Genomic DNA, 22,710 nt, shown 5'->3' with positions numbered 1-22,710 from the left:
AGAGTGCAGTTGTAATGGTTTTAATTTTTTCCCACAGATACACTGCTTTCTCATTGTTTACCAAGGCTAAATCCACAAATGTTTAATCCACCCACAGGTAGTCAAGATCTGATGGTAGAATCTTACTAAAATCAACTCCAAATAGCTTGGTGGTAACAAGCGTCCTTAGCAATGAGATTTTGCCCACGTTTTTCTCCATAATAAAACGAGTCATACTTGCCACCTGAATTTTTTTTTTAACTCTCAAAACTTTTAAAAGAATTTAATTAGAATGGGCACATAGGATAATGAGGATTCATATTGATTCATATTATAAATTTTTTTTAATGTTTATTTATTTTTGAGAGAGAGAGAGAGAGAGACCGAGTGCGAGTAGGGGAGGGGCAGAGACAGAGGGAGACACAGAATCTGAAGCAGGCTCTAGGCTCTGAGCTGTCAGCACAGAGCCTGATGCGGGGCTCAACTCACAAACCGTGAGATCATGACCTGAGCTGAAGTTGGATGCTTAACCGACTGAGCCACCCAGGCGCCCCCATATTAACTCATATTAGCTTGATTTGTTTTTTTAAATCAAGATTGCAGAAACCTTTTAAAAATTTGAGCCTTGATACTTCCTAGAATTTGAGTTTTGCTGATTCAGTGCTAGGTAACCCCAGGTTTCTGGTCAGGCATTGCTAGGACACACACACAGTGCTGTGCTAACTGCACTGGGGTCTAAGGGTCTGTATATACTCACCCCTGACTGGATTCTCGGTCAAGTCTCAACATGGCTCCACACTGAGTGGAGGTTGCCCTGTTGGTCTGCCCTCAGGAGGTTTCAAGCCCAGGAGTTCCTCAGAGCAGAGACTGTCTCTAGCTGGGTTGTACCCTTTATTTTGGGGGTGAGCAGCAGCCTCCCCCCACGCCCCATCAGGTTTCCAGTCCCCAGTCCTGGAGTTCAGGAGGCACTAATCACAGTGCTGTGGCCCAGCCCTGGGTGTGTGCAGGGAGGAAAGGGCTGGAGGCCTAACTCTGCTGAGGGTGTGGTCCGGAGTGGAGTTCCAGGAGACCTGTCCAGCTCCAGAAGGGAGTGGGGCCTGCCTCTGAGTTCCTGGTTGCCAGAGTAGAAATTCTCAGGGGGTCCTCTGGCCTATTCTTTTCTAGCCAGGTTTTTAATGGGTGCTTTTAATAGATTTATCGACTTACATCAAGGCCTTATTTCCTGTTGTAAGTTTTCTGTGTTCTCCGGGTGCTTACAGTCTTTCTCTGCTGTCCTTGATCCAGTGGCTTGGCACGAGTGCTTCCAGAACCCTTGTTTCTGAATGGATGGAAGAGTCCCGGGGGCTTGGGAGTGTCGCATAGCCTTGGTAGTAGTGATAGAATAGCAGCAAACGCTTGTGTGTGTGCCACGTACAGTTTACAGGGATGAAATCATCTCGTCTATGCAACAGCCGACGAGGTAGATGCTTCGTAGGACAGTTTCAGAGGGGGAAACTGAGGAGCAGGAGGTTGAGCTATTCAGCCCTGGTTATGTGTGGCCTGGGAGGTGGCAGGGCTGGGAAATGAACACAGATGGTCTGGTTCTGGGCTATGCTCCTGACTGTGGGGTAGGCCCCCTTCCAGGAACAGGAGGCATGCTGCGTCAGTCCACCTGCCGTCCTGACTCCCTGAGGTACCCGCAGCAGCACACTTGTGGCCTTGAGTGGTGCTGAGCAGGTGTGGTCGCACATTCTGGTCACCCTGCCTGAATTGGGGAAACCATGGTCTCAGCAAGTGACTGCTCCAGGCTCTGTTCCCCAGTTCTAGGGGCATCTTTGCTTTGCAGCTTCTCTCTGTATGAGGTACAATACCATGTTCGCAGACCACAGCCTAACAAGAAAGGATTAACCAGAGCCTTGATTCCAGCAGATCTTGAGCCATTTTGGCTGGTTGTCACCTTTCCCTGCCCCTTGCCCCCAGGACACAATGTTGGTGTTATGGGAGCTTCCTTCCCTTTGTGAGAGAATAAGATTATGCTAGTCACAGTCCCTCCGTGAGTGACTCACCCTCTTTGGCCAAAAGTTTGGCTGATGAGCAGGGGCTTTCTCCCTCTGCCACACCCTGCTCCCACCTCTTCCTGCCTGTGTCCATTTATCAGGGTCTGCTGCTCCTGCCCCAGACACTATGGTGGGTGAGGGAGGACAGGCTGGGGGCTTCTCTGACTGCCACTGCCTGAGCCCCCACATGGGAGGAGAGCCGTGGAGGATAGAATCTGAGTCAGGAGGACTTAGTGTCTCAGTCTCCTGGGCCTTAAGTGGGCTGGAGTGGGAGGTGGTTATACACCATCTATAGCCTCTAACCTTGTGTTATTACATAGTCCTGACTTTCCAAACTCTGGGTCTGTTTTGTGGCCCATTTAGAAGCTGCCTTTGATCTCCCTAAAATAGGATGTGTTATTTTGGACATTGCTTTCTATGAGAGGGATGTGTGTTTAGAGCTAAAATAGGGTGTACTTTTTAATTTGTGGGTATTTCCTTTTCCTGTCTCAAGCACACTGTGTTTAAGTCATAGTATCCTCCCTCCCACCCAAGAGGATAGCCTCGGGCCGGCCAAACAGACAGACTGGGCTTGGTGAAGGCCTCTCTCTTCAAGGTGTGAGGGGAGGCCTCCTGCTCTGTCTGGAGCCAGGATGCCTCTGTGTCTGGGGGGAGCTTTTGCAACATTCTGTTTCTTATCTGTTGATCTGAGGACCTGGTCATTTGCCCAAGACCTGAGGGATTCCAGAGCATAGGCAGCAAAGAGCCTTCCTTATAGCCTAGTTGCTGAGTGGCTTTCACCCAGCTGTGCTGAAGTTCCAGTCAGAGTGGGGACAGGGCAGCGCTTAGCCCAGATTCTGAGTTAACTGTGGGGAGGTGTTGAGTTACACACATATACACACACCTTGCACCAAACAGCGGTGATCTCTCTTTTGATCTTTTTCTTGGCCAACTTTGTGGCTGTGGAGAGGGTGCCCCAGTAGGGGGACGGTGGGAAGCTGGAGTGGGACGGCTGAGGAGGGTGCAGCTACCAGTCCCATTCTGTCCTGGCTTACTCTGCATTCCATTCTTCCATCACTGCACATGGATATAGCCCACACCCTTGTCTTTGTCTTGTGCTTTTTCAGTTTATTGAAAAGAGGGAAGTCTGATTTTTCATAGAGCATGAGGACTTAATTGAAACAGTTGTTTCAAGCTTCAAGCCTCTTTCTAAGACAGGAAACCAGACATATGTGCCCCAGCTTCAGTGCCATATAATCATCTGGAGGCCTTGTTCCAGGCACATTCCTGGGCTCCACCCTCAGGGAGTTGGCTCTAATAGGTCAGGCACTTCCTACAAGCTCCTGCATGACCCTGATGCTGCTGGTCTGTGGACTGCACTTCAAGTTGTCCTGGACACTTGTCCCTCTTCCAACCCCCAACTAGAGATATTACCTTATTTGTATTACCTTCCCCAAATTGGGCTACTTCTTTCAGTGCCAGTTGCTCACACTTCTAATTCTAGGAGTGTTTGGAGGGGCTCCTGGGCCCCCTCTAGTGGGCAGCCATTCTGATGGGGGAGACAGAATCTGCTGTACTCTGGCAGGAGCTCCTCCTGCCTGTGCCTCATGAGATGTCCCAACGGCTACCCCACCACCATGAGTGGTAGCAAGGTGGCTTAAAAGCTAGGAGCCCACTTATTTCACTGTAATAATCACATGCCAATTCTAGTTCACAGAGGCCTCAGACATGAATGGATAGTTGGGTTGTTGGCATATTTTCATGGGAATAATTGGTCTGAGCCAGCTTGTCCCAGCCATGGGGACCAGAGTTGTGACCCCGCTGTTTATAAATTGGCAAGGTGTGCTGCGTTAGGTTCTTCTCAAGTGTGTCAAGAGGCACAGAACCCACTTGTGGCCTGGAATCCATATTGTCTGTGACACAAGCAGGTGGTCGATTGGCAAAAACCACGTGGACAGAGTGTAAAGATGAGGTCCCATTTGGTTTACTTTGATACATAAAACATCTGTCATGTGCCAGCTTCTCTGAAACAAATAACAATCACAAATGCAGTTTGGGGTACAGAGGATACCAACAAACTTGTTTCCCTCTCCTCTTCCCCAAGGGATAGTCATTTAAAAAAAAAAAAAATACTGAGCCCTGCCCAGTCTCCTTGGTTCCTGGGTGGCCACTTGGGTTGAGCTGTTACCATGTGATGATCTTTAGAGCCCTATTGTGCCTGGCCCTAAGCTGGACTCCTTCCTCAGGGTCTTCATTGGGCCATACCAGGTTTTAAAACCGCCCCTCTCCCTCAGGCCTGTTGTATGTGACTTTCTAGAAGACCTTTCCTAGACATACTTTTATCTTCTTATGGCCTTAGAAATTGCCTCCACGTAGTCCAATGGGGGGTGGGTCTGTCTTTGGGGGTCCGTCTGCCTGAGGTCAGTCTCTCCCAGTGGGAGCTGCAGGGCTTCCTCAGCTAGCAGTGTCAGCATCCTTCCCTCTGGGCTTGCCCCTCTCAGCCTCTGGGAAGCAGAAAGCCTTTCTTCCTGATTTGCAAGGATACCTGGAGGAGCCCCTGGAGGATCCTGTGCCCTCACTGTCTTGGACAGGTGGAGGACTCCCCTGTCCGGAGAGGTTGGCTCACATGCCAAGCATCATGTCAGGTGTGCTTTGTTCATGAATCCCCTGCCACCTGATGAAGTAGTTATTATTTATTTCCAAATGCAGAGGAAGGAAGGGACGCTCAGAGACAGGAGGCTCAGGTGACTAGCCTAGATTTTATCCAGTGTCCTGTCATGGTTTCTCTTGGCTCAGTATAGTTTTTGCTGCAGAAAGGACTCCTATTGTAACTGTACCTGTTAGGAACATCATTGCTGACTGCTCCCTTGCACTGTCAGTTCTGGAGAGCCGGGCCTCGGTCTGGGCTCCCTCTCATGCGGTCTCAGGTCTTGGTAGGCTCCCTTTGTGTTGGAGACTAAATGACCAAGGTGGCCAGCCAACCACTGTGCATTTGCACACTTGGTCCCTTGCGCCTGGCCGGCAGCCTTGTCAGGCAGAACGGGCCCCATCTCCAGCCCTCTGAGTAGCCAGCTGCAGCCTCAGCCCCTCCAGGGCACTGAATCTTCAACCAGCCTGCCTTGTTGCTAGGTGTGGCCCTGGTGCCCGTGTGTCTGTCTCTCCAGTCACACTCCCCTTTGGAGGGATAGCAGGCAGGCAGGGCCGCCACATGCCTTTGACCTTCCAGCCATCAGAATGAGGGGTTGTGTGACCTGTTCCCATGCTCACATGCCAGGCACCAGGCGTGCTGCCAGTTCACTTGCTGGTTACCTTTCAACTCCAAACTCTTTGGAGGTGGGGATCCTGACAAAACAGAATTTAACTAGAGCACCTGTAAAATTTTCCTGCATCTGGTGCTTCTATCGTGAGGTCATGGGTGTCACTGTGTGTCACTCAGTGTAAGTTCTCGCCCCACAGAGAGGCCAGGGGATTGTGAATAGGAGGGGTTGGAGGAGCATCTGTGGACATGGTGTGAGCCTCTGAGTGGGGTCAAGATATCTTCCTCTGAAAATGCTCCAGAAGGAGAGAAACTGCATGTCTTTCCCAAAAGCTTCAAAGCATTTTATGTGGCAGAGCCAGCTCGGTCACTTGGCATGTTTCAAACATACCACTCTTGGCCACCAGAACCCTTATTCATTTGCAGTCACTGGGTCTGGTTGCCATCGACCCCTGGGTAATCTCGTGGCCCGGCGAGGGTGCTGGCTTCTTTGTGGAGCTGCATTTGGCTTAAGGTTGGCATGTGTTTTACCTGTCTGAAGTGGTTTTAGGTATAAAGATTCATTGACACCATCCCTCATGTAATTTAATGCCACAGTTCTCCATATGAGATGATCTTACTACATTGAGCCTCGATAGCAGATTTATGAGGACGTTTTATTATATCTCCTAGTGACCAAGTGTAAGCAAGCAGGGTTATCCTTGGAGAGGTTTTCTAGGCATTTGGCTGTCCTTCCTGCTAAAATGGTGCCTTGCAGAACCCCAGGAAGGGGAGGAAGGTAGCTGCAGTCTGCAGTGGGATGCTTGCTGGATGTGAGCGTCTGGCAGCTGGTCTTCAGGGTGCGCCCCACCCCTGCCTCCGCGCCAGGCTTTCTGTTCTTTAGTGAAGGCTGCAGCAACAGCACTTTTTGCTTCTCTTTTCCCCTTTATTTCGGGTCTACCACATTGGAGTTGGGTTGTGTGATATCTTTTCCTGGCCTATTAGCTCAACACTGTACTTTAAAAACTGGAAAAGTTTCGATAAACAGAAGCAGTGGTAAAGAAAGTGGCACAGCAGGTGATGTGAGGGACCCTGATTTCTGATCCCTTTTCCCCCTGCTTTGTGCCTGTACCTCCTACATTATCACATTTTGGGGGTGAAGACCTTGGAGGTCTGGGTAAACCCACTCCTCCGCCCCAGGGATGGCAGGTTAAATCGCCACTTAGGAACCTCTTGGCCAGGAATGCTTTAACTTACTGGTGCAAGTCTAGGTGGGCCTTGTGGAGGTCAAGGATGAGTCAAGCCTGGTCTAGGGTGTGAGGGCCCCACGAGGAGGGCAGGCTGGTGCGGGTTGAAAATGAAAGGTGGGCACTTCTAGACAGGTGTAACTGGCTCTCCTGGAAGGTAGAAAGGGGCAGGCTGGGTGCAGCTGTGCGGTGGCCCCTCCACTTGTCACTGCTGCCTGAATGGAGTTGTCTCCCAAGTGGGCCTGTCGTGGGTGATGGATGCCAGCAACCAGCAAGTCAGTACTGACATTGGGCAAGTGTGGTTGACATCCAGAGATGTGATCTAAAATGATGGGTCCATATCCTCTCATTTAACAGAAATGCATGGCTTTAGAATTTTATTACACCTATGTTACTTTTTTGAAAGAAAAGTAAAAGGGTTGGTGAAAATATAATACAGATAGGGATTTGGGATCTACCTTATTTTAATAACAAAATTTTTATGTGATACTTTATGTGAAAACCTACAGGAAAAATAATACACGGAAATGTCTTCAGCTTGACAATTTAATTCCTGATACAACAGAAACTACATGGGCCCCGACTCTCTCCCTGAGGTTACCACTGTCCTCAATTCACATTTTATTGTTTTTACCCACTTAAACCTTTGTATTTTGTGACTCAGTGTTCACAGATTTTGGTTGCTGGGGGATGGGACGCAAGCACTGCTTATTAATTCTCAGTTTCAGTCTTGAGATGCCTATGGTCAGAAATAGCTTGTATTTGGGCTTCTGGCTGCCTGGCCCCCCAAGTGGTAAGGGAATAGTCAAGTTCAGGGTGGGGCCAAGTCCCAATGGACTGTGCTCCCTCCTCTTTCTCATCCTACCTGCCCTGCTGTACTGGGAGCATGCTGGGGCAGGTATGGGCCTGCCCTGATTCCCATGGCAAAGCACAGGCTGGTCTTGGGTCCACCTTTGCTGCAGAGTTGGCTTCATTTGGGCAGGTTCTGTCTGCCACTGAGCATCCCCTTGGTCTCTGCTTTAAACACTTGTCACTCACATGGCTCATGAGCCCTGCCCTAAAGATAGCATCTCAGACAGGCTCTCTGTTCCCCCCTCTTCCCAGGCCTGTCCCACCTTCCTGTCAGCTGCTCTGTCCCCATTCACGGTGGGACAGGGACACACTCCGCTGTGCGGCCATCCAGGGTTGGGTGAACAAATGGTCTGTGTCTGACAGATGGCCTGTGTTTTTATTCAGTGAAGTCTTCCTTCCCACTATCTGCTGGGAGCCTTTCCTTTTGCATAAAGAAGCTCTTGCTCCCCACCTCACTCCCCCCTTTGCCTCCTCACATAAACTTAAATATGCATGATTCTCTCTAGAGAGCCAGAGGCCTCGAAATGAAGTTGGGGGGCTCTTTCTCTGCTCATCCTACATCTCCTTCCAGAAGTGGGCTTGGGAGTCCCTTCCTCCTTGACCCATGACTGTGCCATACTCTCCACCTCCAGTCACTGCCCTCTGTCACTTCAGGTTACCCTGGGTTCCAGAAAGGACTCAGCACCTGCCTCTGAAGTCCTGTTACCTCCTTACTTTTCTTATGTCTGCAGGGATGTCTAGCATCACCAAGCTAGACTTCTGGACTTCTGCTTCCCTCTCTGTGGTTATTCCTAAAACTGCCCCCAGGGTGCCCATCCCTGGATCCCAGCCCTCTGAATCCCCGCCTCCCCTTCTGCTGTGTAGCCTGCTCTTGGCTCCCCCTTACTCCTTGTCTGCCAGGCTCACTGGAGCTTTATGTCCATTGGCCCTGCAGTATAGGCATGGCCAAGCCCCAATCACTGCCCTGAGAGCTGAGAGTCTGAGGTGTGAACTTTCCATGTGACTAGGGTGATGGAGGGGATGTGTGCCAAGCACTGTGTAAGATTGGGGGAGGGGTTAGGCATTTGAGGTCCCCTCTTTTCAGCAGAGCTCTTCCAGCAGAGTCTGGGAGGCAGGAGGAAGAATTATCCCCAGGAGCAGCGTGGGAAGGGTAGGGTACTACAAGAAGGCTCAAAATAGTGTGGAGATACTAAACCACCTAATGTGGGTACAGTTAATAAAATTTTGCATGCTTATTGTAAAGGTTTAGAAAAACATGGTCCAGTAGATAGACAATAAAATCATGGCACAACCATTACCAGTGTTAACATTTTAATATATTTTCTTCTTACGTCTTCCACTTTGTGTGTGTGTGTGTGTGTGTGTGTGTGTGTGTATGTGTGTATGTATGTGTACTTCTGTGTATTTATTCTGGTAGATCTTAGAATTTTACTTTTTCACCTGTCAGTTGTTATAAACTCAGTGATTTCCATTTCAAATTCTACACGGTTTTTCACCATATTTTACCATATGACTGAACCATAATTTACTGTGTCCCTAACAGGCATTTAGGCTGCTATTAAATCTTGTGATTTATGGTATAAAATACGTTACTGGCAGTGCTGTAGTGAATGGCTTTGCCTAAGATCCTGCCAGAGAGCAGGGGCTCCAGTCTTCTCATGCTCACTCTTGCAGCAAATGTACCCCCACCCCTCCAACACATACACATGGTGGCGGAGCACACTCCAGTTCTGCTATGAGTCTGCTTTGTGCATGGATGCTTTGTGCACAGGCCCGACCCGAAGGGATGTAACTGCATTCTACCAAGAGGTCTGGCCTTCGCACCAGCAAAGACTATCCCTACCTCCACCACCACCACCACCACCACCACCACCACCACCACCACCACCATGCAGGGTCTTTATAGCCTTGCTGCCCGGCTGGTGGCTGCCTTAGAGCTGAAGAAATAGCCACACGATATCTTCTTCGTAAGGCATATTTTATTTTATTACTATTTTTTTTAATGTTTATTTATTTTGAGAGAGAGAGAGAGCGAGAGAGAGCGAGAACGAGAGTGTCTGCATGTGAGCAGGGAAGGGACAGAGAGAGAGAGAGAGAGAGAGAGAGAGAGAGAGAGAGAGAGAATCCCAAGCAGGCTCCTCTGTCAGTGCAGCCTGACGTGGGGCTTGATCTCAAACTGTGAGATCCTGACCTGAGCCAAAATCAAGAGTCAGACGCTTAACTGACAGAGCCCTAGACATAATTTTAGATTAAGTTAAAAACTGAATGTGCATGAAGATGTTGATGTGGTCTTTAATATATGAGCCTCATGCAGCCTGGCCAAGCATGAGATATGTTTACAATCTAACACGCAAATGAAAAAGCAGGCTGCTCTACCTTTTGTACACACTGGTCTTATCTGTAAAACTGGAGAGCTAACTGCAGTGAAGGTGTGGTTATGAGTGGGGATTTCCTCCTTTACTTTCCAAACTTGCAGTAAGAGAACTGTGGTGGTTTTTCCTTTTAGCGTTCCTGTGCTTGCTTTCCTTGGCTGACTACAGGGTCGGATTCCTCAAAAACCCCCAGGGTGGGTCCTGGCATGACGTGGGTACTGGGCAGCTGGCGTCTGTCTTGTTGTCCCCACCTGTAGGGCCAGCTGTCACTTAGGGACCACTGCTGCCATTCTTCTAGTGATGGCAGTTCAGCTGTGCGTTCCTTTATTTTGTTGATTTCAGAGTTTAAGCATCTTATTAATTTGAGAGTATTTTGATTTTTAAGTGAGACTTTTGAGAGCTTTCTTCATTCATCATACTTTGAATGGGTTGACCCAGAGTTCTGTTGTCATTGTAGAATATTCTTATCTTGAGGTAAGTCTGTAACTGAGAAAATAGTAATCTGTTGGAAACACCTTGTCTAAAGTACTAAAATGTGCCATTTGCTAACCCACCCAAATTAAATGATCTCTTCTTCTTAAAAATTATTTAAGTTTCATTAAAATGAAGGGAGGGGTGCCTCCTGATGAGAAAGTTAAATTAGAAACAGAACTCTGTAGAAGTTTTGAATCACCACCTTCAATGGGAAATTTGCCACAGCCCCATGGAGTGGACTGTGGTTTTCCAGGGTCCCTGGCAGCAGGTTTGTGTTTCCTGATTCCTCCCTATAACAGAAGGCTCAATTTCTAGCTTTTTCTGGTCTGTTTCCGGGTATCTTCCTGGGGAACCGTAATGACATTGACTGATTTTATTTTGTTTCCCGAAGTCTCAGTAATGAATTAGGCCAAGTTTTATGGAAATACACATACGTTGTGGGCACTCTTACAAGATGGTCCAAGAATCCGATGTATCCTGTTGACAGTGATGACAGTGACGCTTTGTGAAACAGCAGAGGTGCTATGAACGCTCCTGGGGCTCTGCAAGTCTGGGCAGTTTGAAAAATCTTGCTCCTAATCCAGCACAGCGCTTCCTTGGTCTCTCATCTTCTCTCTTTCTCTTGCTTTTTTCCTGTCCTTTTCCTTTCCTTGCTCTTAGTTCCTCGAGGAAGAGGAACCCCTTCCATTTCTCATCAGCCTATGTACCCAAGCAGTGGTGCATCTCAGTGGCCTAAAAAGGTGGAAACTGGTGGATTTGCAGGGGAGCCAGAAGAAGGGAGACCTGACTCAGGCCAGGCAGGGGCTTCCCAGAGTTGCCCAGAGGCCCTACAGCTGGGGTGGGTGAATTAGGCCCAGACCACAGAGCTTTTAGATCATGTGCTGGATTCCTGCAGATGAGTTACATCAGAGGAGTCTAGGAATAGAAGCCAATTCTTAGAAGGCTGAGTTGCATGAAGGGGAAGGCAGCTGCTTCTCAAATGTCTGATTGCTCTACTTCTGAGGGCCTCAGCCCGGTGGGAACTGTCGTGTGAGGAGTCTGCCGCCTTGACCTGGAGCCATTGTATTAGTGACCTCAGCCAACAGCAGGAAGTAGGCATGGGCAAGACTGGAAGTGAACACTCAGCAAGCCCCCAAATGTGCCGTGATTGGCTCCTAAGGAGGCCAGAGGTAGTTAAGTGCTGTGGGGAGATAAGTATAGGTTACCATTCCTGCTTTAAGAAAAGGTGGGGGCGGAGGGAAGCCTAGTTGATTCAGAGCTAAGATTATTTTCTTAAATAAACTTCTAAATTTTAGAATAGTCTTAGGTTTATAGAAAAGTTGGGAAGATAGTACAGAGTTCCTCTATATCTCCTGCCCCCACCCATTTCCCATATTGTTAACATCTTACATAACATTGTTATCATGGTACATTAGTCACAACTAATGAACTGACATTGATATATTATTATTAACTAAACTCCATGCTTTATTTAGATTTCCTTAGTTTTACCTAATGTCCTTTTCCTGTCCCCAGATCCTTATCCAAGACACCACATTACACTTATCTTAATTCCTCAGAATCTTCTTGGTTGTGAGAAGTTTTGACTTCCCTTATGATGACCTTGACAGTTTTGAGGAGTACTGTCCAGATATTTATAACCCACCCTTGTCATGGGTTTGTCTGATGTTTTCCTCATGTAATGTTGGGGATGTGGGATTTGGAGGGGAAGGCCACAAGGATGATGTACCCTTCTGGTTACATCACAGCAGGGCACACACTGTCAACATGACTTATCACTGTGGACGCTGACCTTGAGCACTGGGCTCAGGAAAGGTTTATCAGGTTTCTCCCTTGTAAAGGTATACTCCCCACCTCTTGTGTAACATTCTTTCTGGAAGACAGTTGCCATGTGCAGCCCACAGGTAAGGAGTGAGTGGCTTTACCTCTTTGAAGGGTTAGGACATAAGTTATTTGGAATTCTTCAGTATGGGAAGAATTTTATTTATTCACTCATTCATTTATGTTAGTATGGATTCATGGATATTTATTTTAGACTTTGGGTTATAAGTCAGTATTAGCTTAATTATTTCATTGCTCACATTGTTCCAGCTTTGGCCGCTGGAAGCTCTTTCAGTTGGCTCCTGGGACCCTTTGACATACTCCATTATTATGGGGCTTTTTACTGGGTTTTTGTTTTTTGTTGTTGTTTTAACACGTCTTTTCGACACTGTAAGATACTCCACGCTCATCTTGTTACTTTCCTGCCCCAGCCCTAGAATCAGCCATTTCTACAAAGAACCCTCATCCCTTTTATTGGAGAATGGTATTAGAAACTAGGATATGGGCACTGAGTGTCTAAAAGTGTTATAATTTCAGTTCCTGTGTACTCAACTGAATGACAATGACCAAAGCAAAACATGTAAGTAGCAATACTAGTAGCGGATAACTGAAAATCTTCTCCATTGACCAGCTCTGCCTCCTTGGGCTCTATATGTACCATCTTAAAGTTATAAATTGATGTGCCCCTCATTCTGAGTTCCGTTTTTGAAATTGTCACTTTAGCGGTGCTATCATGATGCGTAGGCTCTCACTCTGAAGTCACATACTTTCTTGCCAGTTCATGGTGGAGATGCTATGTCCTGAATGAATGATTCCTGCTCCCTGAGTCTTATAGTGACTCTTGGTCACAAGCAATAAAGTCTAACCTAAGAAAAGAACCCAATGGAAAAGAAGTTCCAACACAATGAGCTGGGTAAACAGGAAGCAGAGCCAGAGCTCCTTAAAGGGAGGACTACTTGAGGCTGGGGTTCAGAAAGAGGTCTAGGGGCTGGGCTTGGAGCCAGCTCCTGCCTCTGGGTGTGGTGAGGAGTGCTGTGGGATCTTGATGTGAGAGCTATAAGATAGAAGCCTCACATCTTGACCTAAAGACTCCAGGCCCTTGCCTTTAAGTGAGTGAATGCATATGCATGTGCATGAGTGTGTACATGATGTAGTTTTGGTTCTCAGCCTCACTGGGAAGCCAGTTCTGGGCCTATTGCCTCAGTCCTGTGTGGGATGCCAGTGGTATTAGAGAAGAGGGTGATGAGAGCAGATAAACCTCAAAGGAAGAGGGGGCAGAACTGAGTGACCAGTTCGGTTGATGATTGGAAAGCTGTGTCAGATCTGTCTGAGCTCCTGAGCATGGTGGGGCCCCAAAGGGAAAGAATCCAGGAGAAGCCAATTCTGAAGAGAATGTGGCCTCACACTTCAGTGGGTGTTGTGAGTCCACAGCTGGTGGCTAGTTGACTTGGAAATGCTATATTGGGCCTCAAGGGAGAGGGATGTAGGCATCATCTTTTGGATGGCTTAGTGGATAAAATTGGTATGGTGTAGGAGAATGGAGGCACACACTGAGGACTAGGCCGGGCCTGCAACCTTTCCCTGTCTTTGTGGTTGTCCTCGGTGCTGGCAAAGGGCCCTATCATGCTGAATGACTCTGATGGGCACTGGTTCACTGAAGCACCAAATGAGAGCTGTCATTTACACTCCATCTGTTGGCACCATCCGTACCAAGTGGTTCAGCATCTTTTATCTTGGAGATTTTGGAACACTGTGCTGCAACCCCGAGGTGCCTGACTCCTTTGACAGTCTCGCTCTGAGGGAAATTTGGCTCTAAAGTTTTCTTCTTGGCAGAGAAAGAAAGGGGAAGGGGCTCCCCTCCCTGAAGCTGAGAGGATGCACAGGAACGCGCCTCCCTGCCATAACTGTGGGCACGTAACTTGTTTCCAGAGGGAGATGGTAGGGACGTCTTTAACTGTTTGGTTTGAATTTTTGTCCTTGGCTGACATGGAATTTTGTGTAGGGTTTTACACCCTCGCCCTGTGCAGCTGCCAAATTCCGTCTGCCTTTTCCACTCCCTCTGTTTGGAATTAACATCTTTGTAGGACCCATGTGCCTGTGGAGTGATGTGCACAGTCTAGAAAGGCCCAGGACGATGGAGTTCATCCAGAACTCCTTGTGACCTCCTAAGGTGTGGTGGCTGGAAGTGAGGTGGGAGCTGTGGGGATAGTGAGCAGGGCTCCGGTTCTGGGTGTGTCACGAGGACTTGGTGGTGTGTTGGATGTGGGGGAGGGAGGGGCTTGGGGAGGAAGGAAGGAAGACTCCATGTTTTGGAGGAGGAGGAGACTAGACTGGAGCAGGAGGGAAAAGGAACAGCGCTGCCACCCCCAAAAAGTCAAGAATGTCCTCTTGAGGGCTGAGGTTTTCTGCTGGTTTCCTTTTCCTGACCATATTGCTCGTCACACGGGAATCTCTAAAAAGAGACAGTACCTGGCTCTGGAGTATGGATCCCCATGTGAAGATGAAGACACTGTATGGGAGGGACTGTGTCCATCCTATGATGGTCTTCTCAGTTGGGCCTCACAGAGGTACCCCAAGTCCCCACGCCTGTGGTATTATGGTAAACATGGAGGAAGAGCTTGGGGCTTCTGGAAGGGAGTTTGATTCTCATTGGTTAGATATGAGGTACTTCCAGAGGTATTTGTGGTCTGGTTTGGTCCTGAGCCTTTACTGTCCTTGTGGGGAGCCTTTCCTTCCTCGCATTCTGTTTGGAACTAGGACTATACTAGCCTGTGACACACAGGCTATACTAGCCTCCCAGTCAATGAGGTGGGAATCTAGAGGCCCTGTCAGTGGTGACAGCTAGGTGAAGGGGGGACACCTGCCACAAATCTGGCCAGATAACACTTTGAGGTGAAATATTCGCTCCTTCGGGTTTCACAATAGATCTTGAAGGGTTTGTTTGTTTTCTAAAATTATTATTTTACAATATGTGGACTCTTTCTGCTTAGAACAAAATAAAACACTTTCCAAAGAAGCATTTAAACCCTAACTTCATAATGAAAGAAAATTGTAGTGGGGGCGGGGAATAAAATGAAGCTTCATTTCTTTATGGTGGTGGAGAAAAAAAATCAAAACCCAAACTGTGTCAGACAGACAATAGTAGGAACACTAAGTTCCATCTGTATCTAATTTCAGTTGAGACCCAGTTAATCAAAAACAAATTGTATTTCCAAAAAGGAGTGGGAGGTGAGCTTTGTGCATTTCTAGAAGATTTTCACAGTATGAGTAGTCACATAGTCAGATGGTGGATTTTTTTTTTTTTTTTAAGTTTGGGTTAAAGTCTTTGTTTTCAGCAACTGCCTTCCTGATAGCGTGCTGCTCCCTGACCCAGTAGCCCAGTAACATGTAAGGCAAGATTGTTTCATGAGCAGATACCATGGAGCCAGTGCAGGGCGGGGGCTGGGGAGCAGAAGGTAAACCAAGTGCCCATGAGCCCCTATGGCCCTCATGTGGTGGGTAGTCTCTTTAAAGCATTCACACATGCTGTCATCTGGATGGTTTGGTTTCCAAGCCCTCAGGAGGGGGACCAGGGAAAAGCAGTATACTTCAGTTGACAAGAACATTAAAAGGACAGGGAGGGTGAAGAGAGGGAAGCCATCCTAATGGGTAGATGGAACAACAGAAAAAAAGCAGCAAGCCTAATGCACTTAATAAGAGATAAGCCTGCACCTTTGTATACAGTCACACACTTGAGTTGTGTTTCTCTTCATCCCCATACTGCAGATGGGAAAGGAGGCCCCACAGAGGGGACTGTCAGGGCATGCAGGTAGGGGACAGGACTGGATCTGTGTTGTGGGAAGAGTACAGTATATTTTATAACATTTTTTTCTAGTGTGGTTTGCTTTTTTGAAGTTGCCACCCAGCTGATAATCTCACTGGCCAGAAGCAGCTGCTAGAGATTTCCCTACTGGAACATCTCTCTTATTGTCTGAAGGGGTAGACCCTGCTGATATGCTGTCTCTGGGAGCCAGTACATTATGTCCTTTATCACTGATTCCCATCTCACACCTAGAATCTTTCCTGCCTCAGCTGGCCGGGAGGAAATCTCAGAAGGGTGTGAGGGCAGGTATCTGGATTCCTGTGATATCAGGGGGCCCTTTAGGGATGACTCCGTTGGTACCTTCATGAAGGTGAGCACAATCAGGTCCTGGGGGATGTCCAGGCACTGGCTGACTCTGGAAAGGGTGCCCATCCGGCCTGTATAGGAAGCACAACCTTCTGGCATCAGTTTGCTGTCTGGAGGGACCTGTAGGGGAAAAAGAGCCTATTGAGGAGCTCTGTCCAGAGTGATGGCAGTTTGCTAAGTACTGACTTTGGGCTTTGTGGGTGATTGAGGAGCTCCATTTTATAGATGAGGAATCTGAGGCTGGAAGGGTTCCAGGGTGCAGTCCAGTTCTCAGCTCCTGCATGGCAGAGCCAGCACTGGAGCCATCCTGCCTCCCACCCCCTGCCCGTCAGGTGGAGATGGTTGTCTGGTGTTGTCACATTCCCAGCCCTCTCCTCAATTTCATTTTCAGAATGCCATCTGCTGCTCTTGGGGAATGGACAACAGTTGGTGATTTCCAAGAATGTGCTAGCAACTTTCCTTTCTCCCCTGCCTGATTATCCCAAACCAGTTGTTTTTTGGGAGGGAGGAGTACCACATTTCTTTCAGATGTTGATTGGAACCCTTTTGGCCTTCTCAGCTGAGTGGCCCAGAATGAAATGAGCCTCATATGTGTAGAGGAGGTTTACTTGAGGGGTATTTATTGTGAGGGATATATGTGGTTCATCTGCTTCCTGATGATCTGATTTGTGATCACACACCAACCATGCATGGTAGTGTTTCCTCACATTTTATAAATGACTTGCTAGTCAGCAAGTCATATAAATGACTGTTGTTATTAACAAAAATAGTGTATTTTTATTTTATTATTTTTTTTAATGTTTATTTATTTTGAGAGAAAGAGAGAGAGCATGCACATGCACAAGTTGGGGAGGGGCAGAGAGAGAGAGTGAGAGAGAGAATCCCAAGCAGGCTCTGCTCTGTCAGCTCAGAGCCCCAGGTGGGGCTCGATCTCACAAACCTGTGAGATCATGACCTGAACCAAAATCAAGAGTCGGATGCTTAACTGACTGAGCTACCCAGGTGCCCCTTCAAAAATAATGTATTTTTATTTTTATTTTTTAAAAAATTTTTTAACATTTATTTATTTTTGAGACAGAGAGCGTGAACAGGGGAGGGTCAGAGAAAGAGGGAGACACAGAATCTGAAACAGGCTCCAGGCTCTGAGCTGTCAGCACAGAGCCCGACGTGGGGCTTGAACCCACAGACTGCAAGATCATGACCTGAGCCGAAGTCGGATGCTTAACCGACTGAGCCACCCAGGCGCCCCTTAAAAAAAAATAATGTATTTTTAAAGGTATGGCCTAGTTCCTCCTGAGGGAAGTTTCCTCTTAGTGTGTAGAATTCCTGTTCTGCTGGTTGATGTCAGCTTCCCTGACATGGAATATTAGACTAAAAGGAGCTTGCACGTAGTGTTTTGTTCTTTGTTAGAAATTAAGTACACATTCTATCAGGATTCACTTCTAGAATGATATAGTATTAGGGGTTCTGCAGACCTGCTCCTCAGCAAAACAACAATCATTGATGAAAATTGTTTTTAGGAAATCAATTAAAGTATCTGGAAGTTGCCGTAAAGGCATACAGCAAATGAAGAAACATTTATTCAGGAAAATCTAAATTACAGTAATAACAGCAAAAGTTCGTGGCACTTGAGCTGTGGCCTACTTTTTCCTGCCCAGGTCAGCATGACAGAAGCCATACCTTTGGCTGGATGTGGCCAAGAAGGTGTGGCTCCCTCTCCTTTGGGTTTCCATCAAGGGCTTCAGCATCTCCCTGAGAGGGGCAGCTGCCAGCATTTCTCATTCCCCTCTAGCTACATGTTGCAGAGGCTAAATTCCAGGCAAATATAGCCAGCCTCTGCTTGTAGGATGGAGGCTCTTCACCAAACTGAGAATCCTGAGGCCCTAATTGCCCTCTGTCACCCCAGTTTACTTGTAGGGCAGAGGCTCAATTCCAGAAGAGTCAAGCCTAGAAGATCAAGAGCTACTGCCCTCACCCAGCACTCTGTCCATAAAATGAGGGTGCCACTCTGAAAGAAGTGGGCCACTATCCTTTACCCCAGCTCTAGGGCAGTGGCTCAGAAATTTTGCCAAGGAGGGGACGAGGTAGTCCATAAGAAGAGAAAGCTCTGGGGCTCTCCCCAAAGGTGCTGAATTTATTTACGCCAGAGCATGGGGAAGTTCAGACCTAATGATACTCTAAAAAACAAAGAGATTTTGGTGGTAAGTAACTAAGGAGGCTGGTAGCTCCCTGAGAGCAAGAGTTGAAACTTTAGGCTAGAGACAACCAGGGAAAGAGACAACTAGGAAGAACCCTCCTGGGGTCAGAACAGACCTCATACCCGGACATAAAAAATTACCCCTTCACAAAGGCTTCATTTAATTGGATCAGGCTGCGTAACAATTGATGCCCCAGATCGTTGTCAAAAACAGCTGGGTATGATAACATCAGAGGCAGGCAGGCAGCCTAAAAGAGGCCAGGGAAGAGGAGAGTCCTGAAAAAACCATGTCATCCCAGGGAGACTGGGCCCCCTGGGGAATACCATTGGAAGCTGAGCCCTCTGGGGGAGGGGGGACAGGGATGGACTTCACTAAATTAGTCCAGCCAACTCACTGAAAGAATAAACAAAAACAAGCCCCCAGGGAGGAGAGGATCACCATTCAGAACTGCTACAATATATTTAAAAGGTCCAGCTTTCAAAAAAAAAAAGGTAAGATATGCAAAGAAACAGAAATTTGAGATGGGATTTTTAAAAAGTGACCAAAACTGTGTGGGAGAGGGCTGAGATACTGGGTTTAACAGACCAAGACTTCAAAGCAGCCATGATAAATGTATTCAAAGAACTAGAGGAACATGCTTAACGGGTAAAGACCTGATATGATGACAACGTCTGACCAATTAGGGAATAAATCAATAAAGAGATAGAAAGTGTAAAAGTGAACCAAATGGTTAGGGTGCCTGGCTGGCTCAATCAGTAGAACATCCTACTCTTGATCTCAGGGTCATGAATTCAAGCCCCATGTTGGGCGTGGAGCCTACCTAAAACAGCACCACCACCACCACCAAAAAAACCCAAACTAAATGGAAATTCTGGAGTTGAACAGTAATAGCTGGTGTGAAGAATTCACTAGAAGGCCACAGCACTGGATGTTAACTAGCAGAAGATAGAATTAATAAGCTTAAAGATAGAGTGATAGAGGTTATGCATTCCAAATGACAGAAAAAATGAAGAAAACAGAGCCTTAGAGAAATTTAGGATGTCATTAAACACACCAACATCCATCTAATACAAGTACCAGAAGGTGAGGAGAAAGGGACAAAAAAAAAGAAAAAAGAAAAAAAGAAAAGAAAAGAAAGAATGGCTGAAAACTTCCCAAATTTGTTGAAAGACAATCTACACATTTAAGAGACACAATAAACTCCAATAGTATAAATACAAAGAAGTCCACATCTACGCACATCAAAGAACGTTGAAAGAGAAAGTCTTGAAAGCAGCAAGAGAAAAATGACTCAAATTGTACCAACGAATCCCGGTAATATTAGTTGCTGACCTCTCATAGAAACAGTGGATGTGGGATGGAGAAGGCAGTGGGATGGCTTAGTCAAAGTCCTGAAAAGAAAAAAATCCACTAACCAAGGATCTTATGTCCAGCAAAACTCTGTCTCAGTAATAAAAGTGAAAGAAAGAGATTCTAAAATTAAGAACAATTTATCGTCAGCAGACCTGCCTTATAGGATGTTTAAAGAAAGTTGTTGCTGAAAGCAAATGACCACAGATGATTATTCAAATCCATATGAGGAAACCAAGAGCGCCAACAGCATAGGTTATCATACGATTATAAAAGGCAGTGTAGGGGCACCTGGGTGGCTCAGTCGGTTAAGTGTCCAACTTCAGCTTGGGTCATGATCTCATGGTTCGTGGGTTCGAGCCCCATGTCGGGCTCTGTGCTGAAGCTCAGAGCCTGGAGCCTGCTTTGGGTTCTGTGTCCCCCTCTTTCTCTGACTCTCTCTCTCTCTCTCAAAAAATAAAAATAAACATTAAAAAAAATTTAAAAGGCAGGGTGAATGTGTATTTCTCCCCCTTTCTTCTTTGAACTGATTTAAAAAGCAATTTTATTAAATGATATGCATACATTTATGTTCTTGGGCCTGTAACATTTAGAAAAGTAATGTATTTGGCAGTAACAGCATAAAGGAGGTAATGGAAGCAAAGCCTTATTGGAGGAGGGAAATTATACTGCATTAGGTAACTTGAATCCATAGGACAGAATGAAGAGAACCAGAAATAATAAGGTTAATAGAACAGACTCTGTAAATGTATACTTGCTTTCCTTCTCTAAGCTTCTTTAAAAACACGAAGCTATGTAAAGAAATAGTAACACTATATTTTTGGATTTCTAGCATGTATAGATATGTGTAGAAATAATTGAACAAAGAGAATAGAGCTATATAGGAGGAATGTTTCTGTGTCTCACTGAAATAGTGTGGATAAGGTAATTAAAGGTTACACTAGAAAATATTATCGCTTAATGCAAAGGAGAGAAGTAAATGAGGAAACAACAAAAAAGACAGACATCTATGTTCTTACCACCTTCAGATGGTTTTTGTTATCCAGGCATAAACTAAACATTCGAGTTTGGCTTGCTTTAATTCTGCGTGAAGAGAAACATTGTCGGCCTTCTCTGGATAGAGCCCTCATCTGGCTCTGGTTCATTCAGGGTCTTTTTGTCAAAGGTGGATTTTAAATGTTGCATTCAGAACATGTCCAGTCCTGACCTGGAGGTTGTAAAGATGGAGTGAGGGAGAAGCTTGGGGCCTAGAGTTTAGGCAGGATTGGTATGTCCTGGCTCTGGTACTGTCTGAGTTGTAGCCTTGAACTGGTCACTTTTCTGTCTCTGACACTGGATCTCAAATGTTAAAAGGTCACCCTGAGCACTCGGTGAGGTAGTGACTGGTGTGTGCTTGGCCACAGGCACCCCCAGCCCCATCGCAGCGGGTCAGATGTGGGGAGGGGAGAGAGGGGATTTGGGTTCTCTGCCTCATTGTGAGAGCAGTGCACCTGTGCAAGCAGAAAGTTGCTTTGCCACCTCTCATCCTTGACCTCTTACTGGCGGCATCCACCACCCCACATGCTGGTTGCAGTAGATTAGAGGATGACAGGTACAATCTGTAAGGCGTGTTGTTATGGACTAAACTGTTCCTCCCTGCATTCATGTTGAAGTCCTGACCCCCCAATGTGACTGTATTTGGACAGAGTCTCTCTAAAGGGGCAATTAAGGTTAAATGAGGTCATAAGGGCAGGGCCCTAATCCAATGCACCTGGTGTCCTTAGACGAGGAAGAGACACCAGGGAGGGGCATACAGATTAAAGGCCATGTGGGGACACAGCAAGAGGGTGGCCATCTGCATACCGTGGAGAGAGGCCTCAGGAGGAACCTACCTGCTAGCCCCGTAATTTTGGACTTCTGGTCTCCAGAACTGTGAGAAGACCGATATCTGTTGTTTAAGTCACCCAGGCTGTGGTGTTTTGTTACGGCAGCTGGATCAGACTAATAAACCTATTTAATTGTTCTTTCTTGATACCCACCAGCATGACTGCCGCGTTCTGCCCCACTGAGGAGCCGGGAAAGCAGTCCCACTCAAAATTACAAACGTGTAGGCATGCAAGATCACTACAAACAAGAAGGCAGTTTTGGAGATTGTTTTCTCTTTGTCTTCTTTCGGATCTATTTAATGACAGCTGGGTGACAAAAGCCATTTGAGTGGTGGTTATCACCCTGCCAGAAGGGGACTGAGGGTCTGGTTGTATGCGCAGTGATACGGCTGTTCTCCCAGAAATGCCAGGCTTAGATTGGATTGTGATCCCTTCCCTGTTTTTCCCCCTAAAACAGTGATGGTGGATAATCATGTTGGTATTTTTAGAACTGCTTTGCAGTTTCTCTGTGCAAACCTTTCCCGGGTACATGGTTTAATCCTCTCATCCAGCCTTGTTTAAGATCTACAGAGTGCTATATTTATTTGACTTTACTTGAAATTTCCAGGCTTTTCAGAATGTTGCTCCAAGAAGTCTGATGCCTACAGAACTCTAGAACTTATGCCTTAAAAGGCTTAACTACTGGTATGTTTGTAGGCATTCTTTTTTAAAAAATATCAAACGCTGCATGACATTGCGTGGCATCCTTGTACAGGGGCCGTGCTAATCTTCTTGTGTTGTTCCAATTTTAGTACATGCAGTGCCAAAGAGAGCACTGTTGGTAGGCATTCTTATGACTTATTTTTCCCTGTTTTTCCTAGACCATCTAGGACAGGGCAGCTAACCCTGTCCAAATTAGTGTCAGGAAGTCTTTTTTTTTTTTTTTTTTTTTAATAGGCTTTGTTTTTTAGAGCAGTTTTAGATTCATAGCAAAGTAGAACAGAAAGTAGAGACAATTCTCATATACCCCCGTCTCCACACAGCCTTTTAATTGTGCCCTTGTGATCTTCCAAGGACAGTAGGGGAAGATTCTCCATCCTAGAGAAGCAAGAAGTTTCTCGGCCAGGTTGATGAGTTTCAGGGATCAGGTGGAGG

The 22,710-nt window shown here is 46.7% G+C and overlaps 1 protein-coding gene and 1 non-coding gene across 9 annotated transcripts in view; one reads left to right on the top strand and one right to left on the bottom strand.

The window, feature by feature from the left end:
* INPP4A (inositol polyphosphate-4-phosphatase type I A) overlaps positions 1-22,710 on the top strand; it is a 135,137-nt gene that overhangs the window by 32,214 nt on the left and 80,213 nt on the right. The gene's annotated exons all lie outside the window — the stretch shown is intronic.
* LOC125937235 (U6 spliceosomal RNA) lies at positions 22,286-22,389 on the bottom strand. Its single transcript, XR_007462318.1, has one exon. It is a non-coding gene; the product is annotated as a U6 spliceosomal RNA (small nuclear RNA).

This window comes from Panthera uncia, assembly GCF_023721935.1.
Source record: "Panthera uncia isolate 11264 chromosome A3 unlocalized genomic scaffold, Puncia_PCG_1.0 HiC_scaffold_11, whole genome shotgun sequence".
NCBI lineage: Eukaryota > Metazoa > Chordata > Mammalia > Carnivora > Felidae > Panthera > Panthera uncia.
Note: the sequence above shows the minus strand (reverse complement) of the source record. Positions and strands in the feature narration are given on the sequence as shown.